Source organism: Protopterus annectens, chromosome 7.part0, assembly GCF_019279795.1.
Source record: "Protopterus annectens isolate FY-2018-M chromosome 7.part0, PAN1.0, whole genome shotgun sequence".
In the NCBI taxonomy this organism is placed as follows: Eukaryota; Metazoa; Chordata; order Ceratodontiformes; family Protopteridae; genus Protopterus; species Protopterus annectens.
In genome coordinates this window covers 519,832,805-519,853,458 of record NC_056739.1, presented here as the reverse complement: position 1 = coordinate 519,853,458, position 20,654 = coordinate 519,832,805, and the positions used below count along the sequence as shown (strand labels likewise).

The 20,654-nt window shown below is 36.4% G+C and overlaps 1 protein-coding gene across 1 annotated transcript in view; it reads left to right on the top strand.

Moving 5' to 3' along the window:
• The first annotated feature begins 495 nt into the window (after positions 1 to 495).
• Positions 496 to 20,654, top strand: part of CAMK1G (calcium/calmodulin dependent protein kinase IG) — a 667,913-nt gene continuing 647,754 nt past the window's right edge. The window contains exon 1 of the mRNA XM_044077134.1: positions 496 to 633. The gene's annotated coding sequence lies outside the window, so the exon portion shown is untranslated. The remainder of the gene's footprint in view (positions 634 to 20,654) is intronic.

Here is a 20,654-nt window from a genome sequence, read left to right as displayed (position 1 = left end):
AACACTGCTGGATATTGTTCTTATTTTTTGAAACATGGTTAAAGGAGTGAATGGGGCTACTTAGTGTATATGACAGACTGCCTGTGTGTGTGAACAAGTGCACGCTCACTTGTGTGTGTGTGTGTGTGTGTGTGTGTGTGTGTGTGTGTGTGTGTGTGTGTGTGTGTGTGTGTGTGAGAGACTGCTTGTGTGTATGAATGTGTCTTTCTGCCCTTTTTTTCTCTATATCTAAATGACATAGTTATAGAGTTTTCCCTCTTAAACCTTGTTTTCTTAACCACACAACATCCTGTTTTGCAAGAGTCTGTAGCCAGAAAGCTGAGCTGGAATCAACAAGTATGTAAAACGCTAACAAAAATTATACTTGTAAATTCTGTGATGCATAATTTGAGTAATCACACTTTGTAGAACAAAAGGTTATTACTACTATTCATTTCCTCTTGAAATTATTATTATTTTTTTTTGTCCTAGGATAGAAAATTAAGATGGTTCCTTCCCTTTAAGATATTATCAGACTTACTGGTGCTTGAACTGCTCTAGCTGACGTCTTTAATCCCTTCAGACCTGTGAGAGCTAAAGCTGAGCTGCACTGGAGAAGCAGAAGAAAAAGAAAAGGAGCTCTTCTTTTGTTAGGTAAGGATTTACAAATTATTCAAAGCATTTAAATGTCTTTGTTTACATGATTTTTTTTCTGTAGATGTGCTCCCAGATATTCATTGATGCGTTTAGGTTTCAGCCCATTCATTTAGCACTTGCTTCATTCAACACCTCTTTTCTGCCTCTGCATGCCCTTCACAATAACACATGTAATAGTATCATTGTAAAGGTACTGGATAGCTGGTTCTTGTACATTTTTTCTTTCTGAATAACTGTCTTATTGATATGTCTACTGTTTGACGATATATGTCTAAGAAAACCATCTGCAATAGAATAGCAGGATTATAAAATAACAGCACGTACAGAGGATTCTCTTTAAAGGACTATGCATGAATAAACTAACAGCAATTATTTTCTTTAATCGTTTGAGAACAGGATTTAAAACTCATCTTCTGTTAAATGACATATTAGTTTTTAAATCATGACAGAACCTGATCTTTACTAATCTGGTAGCATGTAAACACAGCCTGCAGTGAACAAGACTTTGCAGAGAGTAAGCAAAAAGAGGTAGCTTTAGAAAGCAACACGTGCCAGTGCTGTATTTAATGGCATTTTATTAGTATAATACTTTTTACTTGATGTCAAACACATGTTGCACTGCTTGTTTTCATAATATTATTATACGGCAGCTATGACAGAAAATTTACAAACTGACCTTTTGCTTTAAACGAGTGCAGAATGACATTCATTAGTTAGTGTTTACTTTCAGGGCATCTCCTTTTGCCATAATCTGTAAACGACTGTCACTACAGTGAATGCTTGTGAGGAAATACCACAACCTTTAATATGTGACCAATGCCATCACCGGTATGCGGATGCTGCATCTCTGGAATAGCTTCCGTGTGCTGCTGTATGATTTGCAATGATTAAATAAGTCATGGTCGCAGTTATAAGTAACAGAACATATTGCGCATTGTTTTTAATTACGAATACTTCTCATTTCTAAATTACTCACTTTGTTTCCATCGATGATGTTGGTGTTACTGATGATAAGCGTGTTACTTATGATAAGCAATCTGTGTGTATGTTTTGTGCTGTATGCTATGTTCAAGAAAGCATTTCTTTCAGAACAAAAGTAAAGCACTATCCATTTCTAAAGAAATTATAGTAACATGCTATGATTTATTTATTGCACTTTTCATTACTACCTATCACCTTACTCATTTCAGCAAGGTCTTTTCATGTTGTGGTGAAAATTATAATAATGGGACATCTATTTTAAAAAGAGTCAGTGAAGACAAGTATAGATTAGAAACGCCTGTCAAAGTCTTTGAGAATGACCCTTATATAGATGATACAACAAGTCATATAAAAAGAGAACAAATTGCAAGTTTTATATTAATTGTCTTTGTAAAAAAACGTATGTGCTGCATTACTATTGAAGCAGAAGTTGCTTTACTATAATGGCAAGAATAGAAATGGAAGCAAACATAAGTTCAGTAAATTCTCTGTATCCAAGGTAAAATATATGCACACACACAGACAAAGACAGATACACACGTGTGCACACATACACACTTGCACATAAGCAAATGAGAGTGTGGGTATTTCTCCTTTATTTCTGATTTCCTACAATTCTGCTAACCTTTTTTGAGCCCCTCCCCTTATTATTTCAACCCCACCACATGCAGGCAACCTGCTTCACAACTTCCCTCACCTCACAACCCCACTTGGAAAGATATGTAGCCAACTTGCACAGCAGGTATGTTTCATTGCTGCACTCTTGTAGTTTCTCCTTGCTCTACCTTAGCCAAGGTTACTTGTACAGAAAGGTTATATGGGAATAAAGTGACAGTCCTGTGCCAGTAATCTAATGGTGTTTTTGTAACTGAGCTGTTTTTGAGAGAGTCTCGGTGAAGGTGTGATTGAGCACAGGAAGGAGTAGAGGAGGATGAATGTGAAGCTCAAAAGGAGACTATGGTAGAAAACCATAAAACAATGTCCTAATTAGGAAAAAAAATCTTAATCAAGGATCACTTCTTTGTATTGCATGATATAACTTGAACCTAATGGGTTTCCTACTATATTTCATTAGTAAAAAAATTATTTCTTATGAACAGCATGTTATTCTTCTCCTAATGGACTGTCATTCGGTCTGAGCCATAAGCACCTCATATTTTTGTCACATATTATATATCTCAGTTACAGTCACATAATACCTGTATAAAACAGAAAACATTTGAGTGCCATAGAAAGGTGAAATGTGGGAGAGGTATTTAAAAGAATATTGCCTTAAATTATGAACTTTCTCCGCTACAGACCCCTTACAAGTAACAGATAATTTTCCTTATGAATTATTTGCATATACCAGAGCAGCATGTATGCAATGTTCAGCCTAGAGTGGTATTTTGCAAGCTGAAATTCACAGATACCATTCTCAAAGGTTACTTTGACAAAATATAATACATTTCTCTCCTGTATCTTTCAGAAAAATTGAAAAAATAAAATAAGGCACTATTTATAAGCAGTGTTCTGCTAGAATGGTAAGGTGTCCTCTGCTATTATGTAGGCAGAACTGGTGTGTATCTTCTATCTTTCAAGATATGTTACAATTCAAAAGTAGTTGAAGCTAATATGTACTTACTAAGTGTAGACATCTATTCAATCTATGAAAAAAGATTTGCACTGAAAATTCTGGGAAAATCTTCACTTCAGTATATTGACTTGAAATATCTCATTTGATGATCATGGAAGATTCAGCAACAAACTTTCCAACTTTGTGTTGTTTTGGGGAGCCATGACTACCCTACGTTTAGATACCAGGATTAAAAAATAAATTCAGAACTCCTAAACTTTGAAAGGGAAATTTATGTGAAAGACAAATTTACTGTGGAAATCCAAAACATGATGCTGGTCTTATTAATTTAAAACACAATGTCAAGTATTTTAGGCAATATTGAAGAGGGTTAGCCTTCTTGGCTTAGAAGAACATTTTCTCTTACTTTATTTTATTTACTGAATCTGAGAAACAGCAAACCCCTAAAACTTCCATCATATGGTATAGGTAAAGTTTCAACCATAATTGACGTAGGATCCAGTCACAAGAGTGAGTCAGGTAATTTCTGTAAAACTAAGAAGAGGTACTTATTAATGCTAATGAAATACAGTTCTTTTTAAAGAATGTTCCAGAATGTCTCATGTTTGCCTGGAATGAGTTTGTAAAAAATCATTATATGACATTTTTATCTTACACTATTTTTAAATGACATGTTATGATATTTCTTAAAATTTCTTTTCAGAAGAAAACATTTTGTTCTGAGAATCTCAGCTCTCATAAGCACATCAGAACATTAAACAATCTTATTCTGAAGTCAACTGAAAGTTAAAGATTTTTAGTCTGTATCTAAACATAGTTTGTACTTAGTTCTACAGTCATCATTTCCTATTGCCATCAGTCACAGTTTATCTTTACTTGTCATCCCAGCTTCATCCAAACAAAAAAAAAAAAACAACAAATGACACAAAATAAACAGTCACTAATTGTTACGTTATTGATAAACATATACATAACTGTTGTTGCACATGGACTGTAGTTATTCATTCCTCCAGAGGGCCTTCAGCAAGAAAAACATAAATTTTCAGCAGGTCTAGAGCATTATTGCATTATTACAGTCCCCTCAACACCATTCTAGCAAAGCTTATTAAACACACTAAATCATTTGGTGGCACAGAGGAATGAAGCCCCGACCATGATGCAAATTATGCACATTTAATTGGAGCCTTAGACAATGCTGGAGCTCATATGGAGAGGTGAAAAAGAGCTAAGAAGCTTTGTTTGCTTACCTTTTATGGGAGTGGGGGACAGAATATGACATGTAGATGGGGGTTGAAACATTTTTTGCATCTCTGGTATAGACTGGGGTTAGGGTACAGTGCTGAAGTTACTTTTTTTCTTGCCATTATAATACTCTGCATTTTCATAAATTATAGACGTGGAAATAGTTACATAAGAATACACCTGGACTCAATAAGCTCTGTTGGGATGCCTGCTGCTCATATACAGTATTTCTCATAGTAATATGCTTACACCATTATAAATGTTTTAATTTTTCCTAACAGTGGTCCACATATAAGATACTCTACACACTCTGGATGTTGACAATATGTCAGTAACACACTTACATATGAAAGTAGTTCAGTCTTGTAAATGCATTAATACACAAGATCTGTAAAGAGGTGCTGATATTGTCAAGTTGAATAGGAACTCTGTTGGTGTTCTCTATTATGTGGTCTGCTGATATTATTTTGTATTTCATAAAAAAGGAATGAAAACATATACCTGGATTGGGTTTACACACAGACACACAAATACAGACAAAAACACACACATAAAACTTCACACAGAAGCATGCAAACACAACACGCACATATGTACATGCATGCATACACATTTGCTTGAACACATACACAAACATACATATGTCCACATATAAGTACATACACACCTACACAGTCATGCACAAAACACCCACACACATGCACACACACACACACACACACACACACACACACATGCAAACATATAAACATACTTGTATGCGCAAACATATGCACATATAAATATATATATATATATATATATATATATATATATATATTTACACATATAAATATATATATATATATATATATATATATATAGATATATATATATATACACGTAATGTATATACACACATATATATATATATATATATATATATATATATACAGTTTTAAATTGCTAATTTTGTAGAGTTTTAATTGCATTTACTGTTTAGGACTACACACTCAAGTGTGTTAGCCTTCTCTGTGTTTATTTACTGTATTATTGCATTGTTTAGCCTGTTTTAACCAAAAAAAAAAAATACTATCTTTGTTTGATCATTTCCCACCTTTCCTAGCCAGTCCAGATCCCAGGCTTTGCTTGTCTCAGGACTTTATTTTCTGTGTTCAGAGCTATCCAGACCTTGCTCTGGTAGAGGGAAGTCCTACTGCTTACCAGTGGGAGTGGTGAGCATTGTACTGCCTATCTAACACTAGAGGAGTGGTTTCCAGCTCTGAAATTGTAATTTTATTAGCCTTTTTGGTCTGATTTCTATCCCTTTCAGCTTTCTGGCTTAAAAGCATGTGTGTGTTTGCACATTTTTCACATCGTGCAGCACCGCAAGGCTACAGTTAAACTATTCCAGGTGCTAGAAAGTCTGCTCTTCAAAGATTCCCTTAGAACTAGCTGGTTTCTCAGTAGTAGCACTGAAATCTGAATCCCTGTGACTAGCACTTGCTCTAGAACCTGCTGGAAAGCACTAGGAAGCACTAGGAAGCCTGAAACTGATACAAACACTCAACTCTCCTTGTCAATAAGGAGAAATTAATCATAGGCACTAAACAGCCTATAATTGGAAAGTATCTTGCAAAGGTAAGGGAAAACAGCTCTTATACTTTACAAAAAAAGCACCTAAACAGGCATGTCCAAGAGTCAGCTTCCGGTGATTTCTCCTGTCCACCTGGTGAATCTGGGCATACTGGGGCAATGCGGCAACTGCCTCATGTACACAGACAACCCTCTCCACCTACCACCTAACACTACAACCTGCGAGAGATGCATTTACATAGCCAAACTGGAAGCAAAGCTTTCTCCAGCCAAGATTGTGCTAGACAGTCAAGAGGAAAAGGTTAACACCTGCACAACACCTCAAGCAACTCATAGCCCTTCAAAACCCACACCATCAACACCCACACATAGCAACACTAACCCACATATGTGAAGGCCCTTAGCATTAACCTGCCCAAGTAACAAGGACCTCCGAAGCTGAAACGCAAACAAACACCAGTCACAACCAAAGTGACACATAGCTCACAACACCAGTGTGCCACCCAACAACAGCCCCTAAGGCAAGACAATGTACCCAACACTTTAGTCATAGGTGACTCTATAGTCAGGCACACTGATGTTCCACTCACCAGGCTGAACAAAAAGAAAATTACAGTCAGCTGCCTGTCGGGTGCTAGGATCCGCCACATAATGCATGCACTCAAGTCACTCCACAATAAGTACAAATATGACTCTGTCATTGTCCATGCTGGAGTGAATGAATTGAGATGTACCTCCCTGGATTACATTAAAAGAGACTTGGAAGAGCTCTCGGATCATGTGGCCCAGGCAGGTATGACCTTAGCCCTGAGTAGCACCCTGCCTTCACCCAGAATAATACCACAGTATAAGGACAAAATGATTGACTTCAACAATTGGCTAAGTTTCTGGTGTCATTCAAAGGGGATCCAGTATCTGTCTGCCTGGGAAGACATGATTGACAAACCACAATGCTTTGCCAGAGATGGTCTGCACCTGTCACCCCTGGGATTCAGGTTACTGGCTAAAGCTCTTGCCACCCCTATAGTGCCTTTTTTTAGGCAAGGTTCAAAGGATAAAACCACCACCATAACAGATACAAGCATGCAAAATCTGAAGGTAATGCTACTCAATGCTAGAAGTCTAAACCTCAAAAGTGCACTCTCTCGAGGCATGCCTAAAAATGGAGAACATTGATATCTGTGCAGTAACTGAGACCTGGTTCAAGGCTCCAGAGAGCACCCCTGCAATACCAGGTTACAACTCTTATCACACTTTTCGGCCACAAAACCAAGACCGAAACACTAAAGGTGGAGGAGTGTCCATATTCACCAAGGATATTCACACCTCCAGGCTAGTTGCCCAACACAATGCATCTGAAATTCTCCAGGTGTAACTAACACTAGGTAAGACTGCAATCCAAATTGTAGCTTGCTACAGATCCCCCACCATGCCCCAAGATTCTCTCTACACCTTTCTAAACATACTGGAAAATATTAAGATACAACCAAACACCCTAATACTGGGTGATTTCAACTATCCTGCCATTAACTGGGAAAACTACTCGGGTACCAACTCATTTTCCCAACGGTTCTTGGAATTCATAAATTCCAATGCCCTGGATCAACTAATCCATTGTCCCACCAGGGGCTCCAATATCCTAGACCTGGTCATTACCAACATGAGAGATAGATGCTCCAAACCAGTGGTCACCCCCTCATTGGTCAGGTCTGACCATAAGCAAATCACCCTTGACATCCACATCCCACCCCCACCCCCCAGTAAGGAAACCTCCTTAAAAAACTTCTCCAAAGCCAACTTCATGATACTGAAGTCAGAAGTGACATACTTCATGACACCCATGCAGACGGGATCTGAAAGTTAGACTGCAGAATCCTACACCAAGGCACTGTACGAGCACATCCACTCGTGCATGAATCATTGCATCCCAAATAGAACCAAGATGCTCTCCTCCAAAAAAAGGAAGCCAATCTGGTGGTCCCCTGCTATAGACAAACTATACAACAGAGGGAAGAAACTGTTGCAGAAAAGAGGAAAATCCCAGGATGCAAACAACTCCCTCACCAGCCTCAGTAAGAAGCTGAGAACCCTCATAAAATCCTCAAAAGCTAGTTACGAAAATAAAATTGCCAAAGATTCCACGGACAATAACAAGGCATTCTATAGTTATGTCAAGAATCTAAATGGCAATGCTCAGATCTGCTCTTAGCTACAACAAAATGTCATTAAATATACTGATCCCAAGGATATTGCCAATATCCTGGCAGATCGATTTAGTGCCAACTTCACCCTCCTCTCACCCCCTAAAGGGCCCATCTCAATACCAAAAGATTGCCAATTTCTGGTAATCACGGCCACATAGGTAGAAGCCGCTCTCTCCAAAGCTATGAATACAGCATCCGTGGGACCAGATGACATCCCGGGCTGTGTACTACATGAACTACAAAATGAACTGGCACCTCACCTAAGTGTCATGTTTAATCATAGCCTCACCTCAGGCTTCGTGCCCACTGAGTGGCACACAGCTACAGTTATCCCACTCCACAAGGGGGGATCCCGGGAGCTACCGTCCCATCAGTCTGATGAGCCTGATCTGCAAGAGCATGGAACGCATTATCATGGAACTTATAAACAAAGACATTGGCAACCTTCAAACACTGGACCCCACCAAGTTTGGGTTTGTGAAGGGCCGACCTTGACTCCTGAACCTGATTGACTTCTTTGAATCAGTCTCGAGAGCTGTGGATGAGGGTAAGGCGGTCCACACAGCCTATATGGACGTCGCCAAGGCCTCTGACACCATCCCCCACTCTGGAATCATAGATAAACTTACTAAGCTGGACATAAATCCCAATGTTACTTGATGGGTTGCCAACTGGCTTACTGACAGAACCCAGACTGTAAAAGTAGCTGACTCCAAATCCAGTTCCAGACAAGTGACAAGTGGAGTACCTCAGGGTTCAGTCCTAGGACCATTCTTGTTTGGCATCTACTTCTCTGAAGTACAGGCCAACACTAAGGGACTCTGGCTAACAAAGTTCGCAGATGACTGCAAACTGGGAGCCATTATTGAATCCTCAAATGATGTTGATATTCTACAAAAGGGCTTTACAGAAACAGATGCCTGGTGCCAGAGCCATGGGCTCAAGCTTAATGCCAAGAAATGTATAGTTATCCCCTTTGGAAAAAAACATGTACCCATGAATTACAACATAGGTGGCAGTACAATAAACAGTGAAAGTATGATGAGATACTTAGGGACACAGGTGGACAGTGGTCTCACCTTCGATAACCACATCGCCACAACAGTCAGGAAATTCTTCTATGTGGCACACCTCATCACTAAGGGCATTTCATCCAGAAAAAAGGAGGTCATTGTCCCACTTACTCATCCCTCATTAGATCCATTATAGAGTATAATACCCCATTTGGTATGTACCTCACAAGACATCTGCAACAGCTAGAAAGACCACAGAAATACCTCACTAAAAGAATCACAGGCCTAATGCAGATGCCATATGCTGACCATCTAAAAAAACTCCAGCTATACTCTGTGGCATATCATCTACTCAGAGGCGGTCTCTGCTTAACATACAAGGCCATGTCAAACCCTGAGCTGTTGGACATGCTCCACTTAAAGAAATCCCAATCCCTCAGAGCCACACACTCCAGGAATCTAAACCTTGTCATCACAATGAACAAAACATGCTGGAGGGATAGGTTCCTGACCCAGAGACTCCCCATACTCTGGAATAGACTGCCCATACATGTCAAGCAGAATGCTTCCTTTGTCCTCTTCAAAAGGAGCCTTGATGATTGGATGGGAGATAGGAAATTCACCCCGGGGATCATGTTAGTCGCCCTGTTAGACAGGGGTCCAGGGAAGTAAATATTGTGGGAAGAAATGTCCAGGGAATTGTTATGGTTAGGCTTGTGTAGGCCCTAGGGCCGATAGCCTAGTACAAACATATGAACCTATATATATATATATATATATATATATATATATATATATATATATATATATATATATATATATATATATATATATGTGTGTGTGTGTGTGTGTGTGGGGGGGGTGTTCTAATGTGTCGAGCAGTACGAAAAGCTGGCACAGCTGATCAGCTGATCATGAATCAGTTAATTGCACATCACTGGCTCTTTTGTGTTTGTGTAACATCCTAGAACAGTGGGAGTCATGAAACTCACCCTTTTCCCACTGTAGTGGGATCTTGGATTTAGTATATATAATTTGTAAAGGGTATATATAATTTGAAGAGGGTTTAGCTGATGCAGGGCTGCTTGCCCCCTTCAAAAAGATTTTTTTTTTGTTTAGGCTTCTTTTTTTGTGGATTAATGAGTTATACTCAATGACTTACAGTCTGATCACTTGTTTTTTTTTTTTTTTTGATTTATTGGAGATATATATATATATATATATATGTGTGTGTGTGTGTGTGTGTGTGTGTGTGTGTGTGTGTGTGTGTGTGTGTGTGTGCGTGTCAAGAAGGAAGCAAGCCCCACTGAATCCTCAGCACCCCCTGCTAATTATACATACTAACTCCGAGATCACACTACATTGACAACAGTGTATTTGTTCATACATACTGCAGTGCGATCGCAAAGTGCCATTTCGGAGAAGTGTAAGATCTGTACTTTCGGCAATGCGAATGGGAACTATATATATATATATATATATATATATATATATATATATATATATATGTATATATCGGCTGGGGTGCCTTCTGTGTGGAGGCTGCATGTCCTCCCTGTGGTTGCATGGGTTTTCTCCGGGTGCTCCGGTTTCTTCCCACATCCCAAAGACATGCAGTAGGTGGATTGGACACTCTAAACTGGCCCTAGGTGTGAGTGTGTGTGTGTGTATGCCTTTTGTGGAAAATTGGGTGCCAGGCTGGCAACCCGACACCGTAAAACTCCACTGCCAATCATGAGCGGACAGATGATCCGCTGTGGCGACCCATAACCAGGAAAAGCCGAAAGAAGAAGAAGAAGAAGAAGATATATATCTATATATATATATATATATATATATATATATATATATATATATATATATATATATATATATATATATATATATATATATATATATATATATATATATATATACACACATATATATATGGGTCTGCTTCACATCACTGAAATCCCATTTTACTGACTTTCATTTCGTCAAGACCAAATCATCTAATTTTCAAATACTGAAAATTCATTTTACTGAATCTCACTTCAGTGAATTGTAAGTCATAGACTTGATGTGAGTTTCCATTCACCTTTGACTTGTTTATGATAAAAAGAATTTCTGCAACTTACAGTGCTGACTGTCAGACTACCGATAGTCATGTAGAAAGTGGTGTTGTACTGTTTTTAAATGTTATGTCTCTTTACATTTGCATGGAAATTATCGAAAGTAATATGGCGGATGTTTTGTGCATTCCCAGCAGTAGTGGCAGTGTGTAGAGTATTGTAAGGCAAGTAAAAGGTATATGTGTTTTTCCCCCACTGCAGTGCAATCCTGGAGTTAGTATATATAGTTGGGGGGGGTGGGGGCCGTATCCCCCACTTAGTTTGGTTTTATATTGTCTGTTTTTTGTTAAGAGGGTAAGTAAGTAGATTTAAGTTCTGGGAAGAGGTAGTCATTAGTGTTGAAAGTGTGTTTGTCTATGGTTTCCCATTTAGTCTTTTGAAATTTAGCATCATAAGTTTCGGTGAAATGAGATTCAGTGAATGAGTTGTCTGGTTTTTGAAAATTAGGTGATTTGGTCTCGGAGAAATGAAAGTCAGTGAAATGGGATTTCAGTGATGAGACGTAGACCCATATATATATATATATATATATATATATATATATATATACATACATATATATATATATATATATATATATATATATATATATATATATATATATATATATATATATATATATATATATATATATATATATATATATATATATATATATATATATATATATATATATATATATATATATATATATATATATATATATATATATATATATATATATATATATATATATATATATATATATATATATATATATATATATATATGTATATATATATATATATATATATATATATATATATATATATATATATATATATCAGCACACACACACACACACACACACACATATATATATATATAGCTAGAGATAGATTTATAGATGTACCACTTTTAAGTAAAAACACCCAATGTTGCCTGCACAAGTGTTGCCTGCAGATGGTTGAAAACTTGGAAGCTGACACAGTTATACTCTTGCACTGAGAAACAGTCCCCAGCACCCATGCTAATTGCATACATATTAGCTTCAAGATCACACAAACATGGGGTAAGGGCAAATTTCCCATCCCCTGTGTTTGTGCAGTGTGAGTCACCTGTAGATCAGCTTCCTAGCAGATGTCGACCTAACACACACACTCAATGTCATCACTAGCACTTATGTAGATATATATATATATATATATATATATACATATACATATATATATATATATATATATATACACACACACACACACACACACACATATGCACTCGACTCTCCACCGTTCGACCATATGATGGTAAACCTATATATATAGACATATATATATATATATATATATATATATATATATATGTATAGATAGATAGATGTGTGTGTATGCATGTGTGTGTGCTGGTAATGATTGAAACACCCAAATCTCAACACTGAAATTTTAACTTTGTAAATGCCAACACAATACTACTCATGTACAGACTGATAGTCTGAATGCATGTAAAAATTTTAAAAGCAAAAATAATTTAAACGGAATTTTTTCAGGGGGGAACCCGTCATGTGGGCCCCCCCCCCACACTAATTTTATATATATGTACTAACTCAGAGATTACACCTTGGGGAAGGGCATATTTCCCTACCCCAGGAACTGTACACTCTTGCACATTGGTGGATCATCTGTTTAGTCATCAAATTATTTTGGCTAAATAGATGTTAACCAAAGGAAGAGACAGCCTAATTCAGTCCACCTATATATACCTCTTAAATGTGTAATAAATAATTTTGGCTTCCTACTCTACCACTTACCATTTGACCCTCCTTTATCCAGCGATGTAAAGGAAAAATATGACGAGAATTATATTCTGCTCTGTTTATGGTACTCGAAGACAGCGATGTTCATCTTTATAGTTTTAGCATTAAACCCTATTTTGTACTACCCTTTGTGTCCTTTGTATGTTTTCTGACAGACAGTAATATGATTGTGAGGTAATTTCCTCAGTCAGCAAAAGAATTTCTATTTCAAATCCCTCTTTAGCCAAAGAAGGGTTAAGACAATTAAATAATGGTGACTTGGATGGGTAACTGGATACAAGAGGCATATATCTGCCAGAAACTCAGCAATATCTGGTCCTGGTAGAAACACAGTCTGACAGGCAACAGAACACAGAAAAAAAATTCAATGTCTATTTATTATCTGATTGACAAGATGTCAGAGAAACTTATGAGTGAGCTGCTGATGCAAGACTCTTGTCAAGCGCTTATGGGAAATTCTGTCAAATTGAATGTTGTAGTCTATCCTCTTGTTGTGAAAATATTAATAGCATGCAAAAGGCTGCAAAGTTATATTCAAAGCATTATAGAAGAAACAGAAGAAACAAGAGTACAGAATTTTCACATTAAAAACCTTTTGCAAAAGAAACATTACTGACATTGGCAGAGCTTCATAAACACAGCTCATTATGATAATGCTTTCAGTCTAGAAAATGAATGTCAAAAGATGAGGACAATAGATGCTAGTGAATTTTATTGTTCCTGAGGTATTCCTAAAAGATGCTATGCATTCTAGATAAAGAGGTTGTTCCTGCCAATCCAATATTTCCTTCTTCTGCATTTGAGTTCATACTAGACTGTATAATACAAGCTTTATTATGCTTGGCAGATAATGCATTCATAGTACTATAAAAAAAACACTTCACCATTTTATGTAGTATTTAAAATAACAGCTTTCTTCAGCTTTTGGATTTAAGTTGTCATATTCTGATAACTTGTGAAAGTGTAGTAGTAATTTCTGTTGTAGACCAGCATACCAGACAGTAATCAATTATCTTTCAAGAATTTGCACATGGTCTTATATATATATATATATATATATATATATATATATATATATATATATATATATATCTATACACACACACACACACACATATATATATATATATATATATATATATATATCTATATATCTATATATATATATATATATATATATATATATATATATATATATATATATATAAATATATATATATATATATATATATATATATATATATATATATATATATATATAAAATCTAAGGGCCGTGATGGTGGTGCTGCGGTAGCATTGTCGCCTCACAGTTAGACGTTGCCTGTTTGATTCTCAGTTAGAGCATCTTCTGTGTGGCGACATGCGTGAACGGGCGTTCCTTTGTTGAAGGTTGTGCGTTAGGCCCAGCAAGCCAGCACGTAAAACTCTACTGCCAATCATTAGTAGACCGGAGTTCCGCTGTGGCGACCCCTAACTGGGAAAAAGCCAAAAGACATACATACTCTAAGGGATGTCATTTGGCTGTATTTATTGTATTCTTAGAAAATGGTTTTATAAGTTCCAAGCATATTATGACCAAAGTCCACTTCAAACAGAACCTAGATAAATATCTATGCTCTCAGCAGCCGACATGTTTGCAAATGATAAACTAACAAGATTTCTCACATAACATTTATACTGTTTTCCCAAATGTACCCTTGTATCATAGAAGACGGCATGTTTAGATTGCCAGCATTTTATTATATAATATTTGATTTATGAAAGATGCTGTTCTTTGCTTTTGGACTGCAGGAGAGAGAGAAGATATAAAATGTGAATTACTTTTGTTTTGCACCATTCTGCTCTCTATGAGTTTGTATAAGGGCAGAGGTACTGTGTGTGTGTGTGTGTGTGTGTGTGTGTGTGTGTGTGTGTGTGTGTGTGTGTGTGTGTGTGTGTGTGTAGATATATATATATATATATATATATATATATATATATATATATATATATATATATATATATATATATATATATATATACACACACACACACATATATATATGGGTCTACTTCACATCACCTAAAACCCATTTGACAGACTTTCATTTCACCAACTGACTGAATAACTGATTGGTTGATTGATTTATATTTTATCATAAATCATAAACTGGGCAAACTAATGGTCATTTTTGCACAAGATTGAGATTTTGACTAAATATTACATCAAGCTACTATGTGTATTCATTAATTAAAATTTTTGAAACTGATGCATTTAGAACTCATGCGCATCTTCAGATTTGTCGTTCAGGACTTGCAGAGGAATGTGACACATGCACCCACAAAGGTGCTGTCAAATTAATTATCAAATAGTTCTTTCTGTTTCTCAATATATTTACCTTTTCCTTTACACACAAAGAATGTTATGTGCTGGTTTCTTTATAGTTTTCATTTCTGCTTAACATTAGGAAGGAGACGTCTCTTTTGATTAGAACAAGACAGTCACTGCAATCGATTTAAAAATGATAGATAAGGAATACTTTCAAAATTTTACAGTACCCAGATTCAGTGCAGAATATAAAATGAGATTTTCCACCTTATTTGCATCATTAAATTTGAACTTATATTAGATGAGAAAAGTGAAAGGAATATCCTTCTAATAGCAGTAAGCCACTGTACTTTGGAAAAACAAACTGAATTCCTAATGTACAAAGGTTAAATGAAAAGTATTTTTACCAGGGGTACAAGTGATGTTTGCTGAATACCCTGCCTTGCAATAACTCATAATATGTTCATATTTATTCTTATATGTTTGTTTTACCCTGTTTAGATTACTTTCAAATGGGATCTCACATCATATGCAGTTACTCCCCACATCTCTTAACATGGTATATGTTACTGGTACAGTTAATTTATCCATCCATTTTAGATTTCCACCTTATTTTAGTTTCTTCTGTTTAAACATAAAATAAAATAGTATATTTGGTGATATCCATGCTTTCTCTATTTGTAATTGACTGTAATTAAGTAAAGTGCAATCAGATAGAAGATAAACAATTTAATTTTAACATTAAGTAAAAAAATAAGTAAATTAAAACAATCACTGGGCCAATTTAACATCCAGTAATAGGAATGGTGGGACCGAGGGTATGAAAGTTAGTGGACATTATCGGTAACGCAGTGCTGGTCAGTGACAGAAAGAGCGACTGTGTGATACAGAGAGTGGGAAATATGTTTCCTAACAGAGTTAGTGACATTTTGGTTTTTATTTTGTGGTAATAGGGATGTAACAACTGGGGAAAGGAAAGTGAAAGATGAAGGAATGGGAATGACAAACTAAATGATATTTCAAAGTAGCATAAGTTATACGTGGCTAATGACTAAAAATTAAGGAAAAGGTGGGGTAAATGAATATAAAAGTAAGGTATGTAGTGAAGAAGTACCTTGCAGTACGGACAGAAGTGTGACAGAAATTTTTTGTCTACGATGTTTCTTTTACCAGGGTTAAAAGGATGGCTATGATAAACCACTAGTCACTAATATAGGATGTCTGGAGAACTCGTAAAATGTAACAGATATAATTTAAGGGGATCAAGTGCTTTTTAGGTGTTATGAAGTTCAGTTAATTATGTCCATTTTGTCAAAGGTCAGAGCACCAGTGTAGAGGTTCTGAGTGCTTTTCAAGAGTTCTAAATCAGAACAGACCCCTGGAATTTGGTGGAGTGGTAACAGATGGGTTTCGATATGTAAGACATGTCAGACTATAAGAGAAGGGAATACATTCTGAAGGAGATAGTGGTAAAGCAAGAACAGAGAAGAACATAATTGTTTTCCACTGTGGAGAAGACTGAGGGAGTTACATATGTGATTGATATTTTGACATAATTCCAACAACACATTTAACTATGTTATAATACTTCTGAAGTCACTGTTTTAACAACATCCTATTTTTTTAAATGGACTAACAATTTATGTTTGTGGATTGCTCTTTTTCATGCAAGGTTTGCAGAGAAACTCTCTGGTAAATAGCATTCCCACAGTTCCTTCTGTTTATTAACATATTTAACATTTCCTTCCTATTAATGTTATTGTTGTTTCTTTCGGCTTTTCCCGGTTAGGGGTCGCCACAGTGGAACTCCGCTCCGCTAATGATTGGCATTTGATTTTACTGTGCCAAGTTGCCGGCCCTGATGCACAACCTTCAACGAAGGTACGCCCATCCCATTAACAATGGACTTAAAAGACTCAGCAACTTGAAGTGTGGTAAAATTTTGCATTGCCAGCAGAGAATGTGAAGTAAGATTTTCCACATTCTTTAAATTATCCAATGAAAATTCAAAATGGATACAACCAATAACAAAATGCGTACTACTTGCAATGTATGTCCTATATCAAAAATAAATGACAAGGTCATACTTTAACAGTTGCCATCTGTCTTGCCATAAACCTTAAAAAATAGTTTACCTCTCTTTACCTGTCCTTAGATGTACAGTATATCGCTGTTCACATTTGAAGTTGTAGTAGCGCAATAGCTAATGCTGTGGTGTGGGCTACAAAAGCTGGTCATTAAATATGAAGGTCTACCAGCAAAAATGGACTTGGACATTGGTATTGTCATGAACCCAAAGGAGGATCAGTGATGTGCAAAAGTACAATGGAAGGATTAAGACAGAATGTTGAAGGACAAAGGGGTGTTATGAACCCTGAACAGGTGTATGCCTGACATGACTAGTAGCAATGGAAGAAAATTAGCATTACCTACAAAGGACACCTATAGCAGCCATTTATGCATCAGCATAAGAAATGCAAATACATATCTTGCTAAAGTATGCATTTATAAATTATAGCAGTTATTGGGAATATTGACCTTTAGAGTCACTAAATTCAGAGAAACCTAACTTTGGAGTTTTAAGAAAGAATAGAACTAAAAATCCTGTTTTAGACAGTTCACAAGTCAATTAATGTGAATTTGCAAACAAAGGTTTGTATAAGTGTGCAGAACAGCATAACTGTGCACATAGTCAGCAGATTACCCTGCAGTGCAATTAGGGATACAACGCCGCTGACGCACCTTATGTGAAATGTGTGTGTGTGTGTGTGTGTGTGTGTGTGTGTGTGTGTGTGTGTGTGTGTGTGTGTGTGTGTGTGTGTCTGCGTGCATGTACGTGCATGTATGTGCATGTGTGCGTGTCTCTCTCCTGCATCCTACAGTAGACTGGCCTCAAACATTTATTTACCAGCTTCAATTTGCATACTGTATGAAACTGTGCAAGTCACTTAATCAGGCAGAGATCCCAGGCTGAGTCTGAAAAAGTCCTCTGTGGATCACTGCACTACCTTGTAATGAAAGTGCGTGTGTGTGTGTTGTATATATCTATGTCTATCTATATCTATCTATCTATCTATCTATCTATCTATCTATCAATCTATCTATCTATCTATCTATCTATCTATCTATCTATCTATCTATCTATCTGTCTATCTATCTATCTGTCATCTATCAATCTATATATGTGTGTGTGTGTGTGTGTGTGTGTGTGTGTGTGTGTGTGTGTGTGTGTGTGTGTGTGTGTGTGTGTGTGTGTGTGTGTATGTGTGCGTGTAGTGCATCTGGAGATAAGGAAGTGCCCAGTTCCATGTCTGCTAAAGATAAAAGGGCCACAGGGCAAATATTAGTTAAGAGATGGTGTGGAATTAACAGTTATGATTTTTATATTGGATTACATCAGTATTCTACACTGCATTATTTGAGGGAGTTGTGACTGAAATTTGCATCAACTGATGTCTAGCATCTTAAAATTTTGTCAGAAACATAAGGCCACATCATCTCTCTACTAGTGTAAGCTACAGTATTACTGTTATATAGGTCAGTTCTTGTGTTGAATCATTTGTCCAGTGATCTTTTACCTTATTAAGTTTCTCTTCTTAGGTGTACAAAGTAAATGTACGCCAGATGACAGTCATCCATCTAGCCATCTTAATTTTAATTACTTGTAATTAGACAAGGTACAATTTGAACAGATAATTAATAACTAAAATAATTGAAGCTGATCGTCAGGTTGATACACTTGACTGTAGGAACAGTACAGCCACAAATGTGAATGACAGCAAGTCATCAGACATCAAAACATAGCTCAGCAATCCTCCACGGTACTGTTTTGTAAAATGAAACCTATCGATTTAATGTACACACTAGGAGGAAATATTGTTTTCTAAATGGGGCGGCTGTGACAATTTAAAATGACTTCTGGAACCATGATTTAACATAATGTTGAATTTAAAAAAATATGGAATTTACTGTTTAGCAACTGACTACTACACTAAGCTATCCTTTTCAACAACAGATAGTGGAAATACCAAATATTTGTATACATGCATAGTTACAAGAGAAACATTATTTTCAGTGAAATTTGAATATTTTGCTTTGCAAATTAAGATGCTATGGAAACAAACCACTGTATCTTTAAAATGACTGTGGATGATAGAGTTTCATATTGTGCTGCTGACTTTAAAAATGACAATGTTCTTACCAACATAGAGCTCTTCCATAGTAACAAGCGTTGTGCTGAGATGCTGAAGTGGGGTGCATAAAACAAATGTTCATTTTCTGCAGTGGCCTAGGATAAACATTTTGCACTGCAGTACTGACTTTTAAAAAAGATGGCACAAACATTGTCAGTGAGAAAGAAAATTACAGCAGCATTCATTTCCGGTTCTTGATGTAAGACACTCCTCCACATTAATATTAATGACAGAAGCATTGCAGCTATATTGCATTGTCACTACTGCAACTATGGATTTCTAGACTGCGTATCTGTTTCAAAAGAATGCTCTGAAGTTTGCAGTGTAAATCTTTTGAACTAACTTTTACTACTTAGTGCAGGTATCAGTACTGGATAAGTTTATATATACTGGAAGATCTAACTGAAGTTTTATTGATTTGTCTATTACCCACTAAAGAAGCTCACATTGAAGAAATATCTTGTACTTGTTTATGCAAGCAAGCCAAAACACAGAGGAAATAGATAAATTGTGTACTCCATACATAGGAACCATAACCTGTGGCATACAAATTCAAAATAAGGATTTTCAATGATTATTTTCTGCTTTATACCTGAAAGGTTACCTCTGGTATAGTTTGCCATCAAAATTTTCAGGGCATTCTGTTAACATTGTTATTAAGTACTGCTTATATTTCATTTTACTTGACTTAGCTTTTGGACTGATGACAAAATCTGTGCCACTCTTTTTTCTATATGTTATTTGACGCATCTGGTTACCATCAACATGCATACTGGGTGCAAATACAGGTCTAGTTTAAGAGACAGAGAGAATCAAATAAGCAAAGATGTAAGAAAATCATCGGGCTTACAGGGTGTTGGAAGATTCGTTCCCTACTCTTTATGTAGTAGCATCTGTGTTACAGTTTAAATTGTAGTATTAAGGCAACTTGCTGACAAAGCATGATAACCTGTTAGCTACTGCCAACACACCTCTACTCCAAGACAATGAACAGAAGGGAAAGCAAACAGTACACCCCC